This window comes from Cygnus atratus, chromosome 6, assembly GCF_013377495.2.
Source record: "Cygnus atratus isolate AKBS03 ecotype Queensland, Australia chromosome 6, CAtr_DNAZoo_HiC_assembly, whole genome shotgun sequence".
In the NCBI taxonomy this organism is placed as follows: Eukaryota; Metazoa; Chordata; class Aves; order Anseriformes; family Anatidae; genus Cygnus; species Cygnus atratus.
In genome coordinates, this window is record NC_066367.1 from 14,002,726 (window position 1) to 14,007,546 (window position 4,821).

The 4,821-nt window shown below is 47.5% G+C and overlaps 1 long non-coding RNA gene across 1 annotated transcript; it reads left to right on the forward strand.

The window, feature by feature from the left end:
- Positions 1 to 245: 245 nt before the first annotated feature.
- On the forward strand, positions 246 to 4,360 carry LOC126913351 (uncharacterized). The gene is made up of 3 exons (XR_007708492.1): positions 246 to 338; positions 1,962 to 2,076; positions 2,861 to 4,360. It is a non-coding gene; the product is annotated as an uncharacterized LOC126913351 (long non-coding RNA).
- Positions 4,361 to 4,821: the final 461 nt, after the last annotated feature.

The window sequence follows — 4,821 nt, forward strand, 5'->3', positions numbered from 1 at the left end:
ACACAGACAGCAAGAGATCAGGGAGAGCCTCAGAGCCTGGAAAATTCCAGCCCCGCTCGCAGCCTTGCTCCAGCTGAGGCTGTTGGGAAGCACAGGGATCTTTTTTTCAGCAAAAATTTTGCAACTTGAGTTATAAGAGCTGTTACCAGGCAACCAGCATAACTGAGAGCAGTGCGAGCCAATGAAGCAGGCACTTCGCTCGAGGTGCCTGGTGCCCAAATACCACAGCCATGAGACAGCGCCGGGTGGACAAATAAATAGTAAAGGAGAGGCAAGGAGCTGGAGCGAGGAACGGTAAAATAAAGCATGCCTGACTGCAAGAAGTGATAAAACAAAAGGTAGGGAACCGAAAGCTCGTGTGTAACATAGCAGGAACAGGAAGGGCAGGAGGCCAGGAGGTCAGAAGGCAGCAAAACAACTTGGCAAGGAACAAGAGCACGGGAGAAGCTGCTAAGCTCAGCAGTGGATGGCACCCTGGGACAACCGTCCTTTGTCCTGGCTTTCAGGTCGTCTTTTCCCCTCATTTTTTGAGACAACAGCACCACAAATGTGTTCAGATCTGCTGTGAGTAACTTTATCTGGAGCATCTGACAAGGGCACCAGATAGCAGAGCCGAAGCCTGGCCCTGCTGCCACAACCGGTGTGGTACGTGCTGTCCTCTGCCCGGTGTCACAGCAGCTGCAGCCCTGCAGAGGCCCTCTCCCTGCCTCCTTCCTTGGGATGGGGACTTAGCAGGGTGATGGTTGGACCAGATGATCTTGAAGGTCTTTTCCAACCTTAATGATTCTATAATTCTGTGATATTTCTGCTGGCTGCAGTGGGAGAAACATTCGGGGCTACAGCAATGGGATGGACCGTCAGAGGCAGGTTCAATTTAATTCTGGAGACACTGCTACTGGATCCTTGCTTTGGGTGCCCACACTCCAAAACAGCTGTGAAAAACTGTAGAGGCTCCAGAAAAGGGCTGGGAAGAGCTTCTGAGCTACAAAACCTGTGCTTATCAGAGACCAGCAGAACTCCTGACGCTGACGAGGCTGGACCGCCGTGGTCTGCACCTCCATGGCAAGGCCGTCTCGGAGAGGAGACAGCTCCGTAATTGAGCTGGGATTGAGTGTAACAGGATCCAGTGGGCAGAAACTTCATACCACGTTACCCATGAAATACCAATATAATAAAATAATGATTTCCCCATTAAACTTCAGCTCTCCTAATGGAATACATTACAGTAGAGTCAGTTTTGTGGAAGAAACCCGTAGGTGTCGTATTAGGAGGTTTCTCATGCGGTGCATCACCGTAGGGAGTACACTTCAGAGACTGATGACATTATTTAATTATGCCGATGTGTCACTGTGTTCTCTGTATTACCTGAACAGGGTATTAATGCTCTGCCTCCCTGCATAGGAAGCTATGCATAGAGAACGGCGCAGTTCGGACCACAAGGGCAACTGCAAACAAACATTTTTTAGCAGCCAGGCAGAGAAAAAGGCTGTTGACAAGCAGCGCTTAAGCACACAAACAGAGCGTAGTGATTACAGATTTAGAAGTAATACATGAAAAGAACTAGAGGCATTTTATATTTTGGGTGCTGCAAAATCCTAAAGATAAAGAACCTGTCTATGAGGTTTTTTTTCAGTTCTGAATGTCTGCTGCAACAACTGAAATGTGTTATAGAAATGATTTAGGTTTTTCTAATTTATCTGACAATTTTACAGGGAAACATGTTTTTTAATCATTAAGATTTTTGAGGTAATCATATAATGCCAGTCAGATAATTTATGGTCCTTTGAATTTTTTGTTGAAATTAGAATTGACTCAGCTGGATTTGTAATGCAACATTTTGAATAATTTAAAACCACCCACTTGAAGATTGTAAATCAGGCTGCTCTCTTTTTATAAAGAATTTCCAGTTTGATGGCTGAAACACTACAAGGCTTTAACAGACTTAACTCTTTTCCTCACAGGATGCTTCATTCTCAGGAGATCCTTGGGAAGAGAGGCTTAACCACAAAGTTGTCCTGACACTCATAGGTTGCAAATAATTTGGGACCCAAAGCCCAGAGAGTCTCTGTAAGAAAGGTACTACTACCAGTTTGGTATTTTTATTGAAATTCCTAAAGAAAGCCAGGCCAGAAAAGTAGTACTGGTCAGCACTATGCAGTCTCAGGAGCTGTAACCTCATTGTTGAATTTTGAAGGAAAATATTCAAAATTGTCCATTTCCATAGGGGGAAGTTCAGTGCTGTAATCATCTGCCCCATCTGGGCTCCCTCTGGATCTATTATAGCATTTAGAAGCATGTCTTCTTTTATTGCTTCTTGAATTTCTGGTCGAGGCAAAAAGCTTATGAAACCACAGGGATAGCTTTGAAAATGAACTATTCTTTTGCGATTGATGGTATATAGTACTCCTGATCCAGTGGGTATATTTGAAATATTGCCAGGTTACTTTCTTTCCTTAAGTTAGTCAGTTTTATGGTCCTAACCTCACTGCTCACGTAAACTCCTCCCTCGCTGGCTGGCAAGCTCAACTTGAGATGAAACTGCAAGTGGGCAAAACTGAACATCATGAAACTTAATGCCATGTATAAAGCCCAGCAGATGGAGTCAACTTACATACAAACATTTCAGCTTTCTCTGAAGAAACAAGCAAGCAAGACCTGCAAGTATTATGGCCAGATACTTCCTAAAACATGAGTTTTTAATGTGAAGTAAAGGCTCAGAATCCACAAGAGCAGATTTCTTTTTAGTTGGAATTTTAGGACATTTTCCATTGCTCATGATCATCTTGTCCAGCTTAGAAGTTTTAGCCTTTTTTGCTTGTGTGTGGGCTTTCTAGTTTACCTTTTTTTTTTTTTTGCACAGGTGTGCACTTGTTTCAAAAGTCAGCATTTCAAGAAAATCAGACAGACTATGCTAAGTGGAGATTTATAAATAAACTGCTTTATTTATGCATGCCTGGATGACAGCTAAAGGCCTTGCTGTGGAACAGCATAATGGAACACCACCAGCAGCAGCAGTGCTCTGTCTGCCACCTCTCTGCCGGTATTTGTGCCACAGCTCCGTGGCCCTTCTGGCCCTTCTCCAGCTTTGCTCCTGGAGTAAAAGTGAATGAGAGTCGCTTCTTGTTCACTGTAATGTATTTGTCAGTGTAAAGCTTGGCTCTTCAGAAGCTAAGCAACACCCGTGCCCCCCTTCCCACCTGCCCTGTGCTAGAGGCAGCAGTTCCCAGAAGGGCTGCAGATACAAAGGACACCGCTCCTCTGGGCAAAGACCTTCCAGCTCCACTCTGCTGGCCTTGCTTAGCCCTCCTTCCTCAGCTCTGAAAAGCACAGGCCCTGAGGCCAGTCTTCCTACAGCCTTTCCTCCAGCCAGACTCTCACCAGTTTCAGCAAGGACAGCAGAAACTGCTCTGTCACAACAGAAAGCAGCGGCTTTGTTTGTAGGGGCCTCTTGCCTTTGAAGATGTTTGTTGCAACTTAGGTTTCACCTCCATAGCACACTCCATTGTGAAAGAGAGAAAAGCAGTTTTTCTCAGAGAAAAATGCTTTATTGACCTTGGTGCTGTCCGCGTGGTGTTCCTTCAGGGCCCTACAGCAGCACTGCACCAGAGCAGGGCCCACGAGAGAGCAGCGGGAAGGGCTGTGCTGGAGCCCTGCCGCACTCCCCCCTTGCCAGGAGAACCACGCATGAACAGGTTCTTTCCCTGTGTGTCTGCATGCCAAAGAGAGTCGGGCACCTAAGCGTGAGCCCGGCACAATTAGCACTTATGCAAATACAGCACCTCTCTGCTTCCGTCTGTAGGGCGTGCTTCCAGGTCCCAAAGAGCCTGCAAGCCAGGCAGCGCACGAGTACAAGAAGGTGGCCCACGTGCCCGTACCCACAGATGTGGGAACAGGATGCACATGCCCCAGGGTCAGGGTGAAGCTTCTGAGCTAGGAACACATCCCACAGCTCGCTGGTATCCAATGCATCAACTGAAAGTGCTTTCTTGGGTGCACCGATAGATGTTCTGCTTTGTGGAGAGCGCCATGCGAGCGCAGCAATCCTGCTGCAAGTGCTGCCTTGGTTCTGCACCCTCTGCACTGTGCCACGCTCCCACCACCCCGAAAGGCTGCCAGCACTGTCCTGTGTTTCCCCAATGATTAGAATGTCATCGCTTATGGTTAAGAGCTTCGGGGACATGTTGAATTACTTTTCTGATATTATCTTTACATTTTTTCAAGAGCTTAGCATATTCCAAACATTAATCTTCTGTGCTGTCTTGAGGCAGTGTGACCAGAAAATGCTTTGTCAGCTACAGTTGTGACAAAAATGCCAGGCATGCCTTAAAAAAAAAAATAAATAAAAAGGAATCACCCCCTCGAATACTCTCTTTGCCTTATATACTTGATGAACATTATAGTTCAGCCAGAGCACTTGGCAGTCCTTGCAGGCACCCAGCAGATGCCATGACAATGTGAGCACCGGACCATTTGCAGAAATGACCCATCCTCACCAGAACAGAGCGCCCATGGTACATTTACAAGGACAGACACACAAAATGGTCTCCAAAAAACCCTCCCGTGCAGGCCGCCCTGTCTCCTTCATACACGGGGGTTGGCTTCCAGGAGCGGTGAGTGCGCCGGTGGGACCAACGGCAGTGGCAGCCCTTCGGTATCCACATGGTTTGGGCCCCACGGTGCTGCTGCCACCCGGGAGGGCCTCAAGCAGCCGCCGCGGTGCAGAGCGCCTGCCAGAGCCCTCCTGGTCCACAGAGGAACCGCCCCACCCGGCAAAGGCAGGAGACAAAATGGTGAGCGTGCATCCGCTGGAACCTCCCTGGG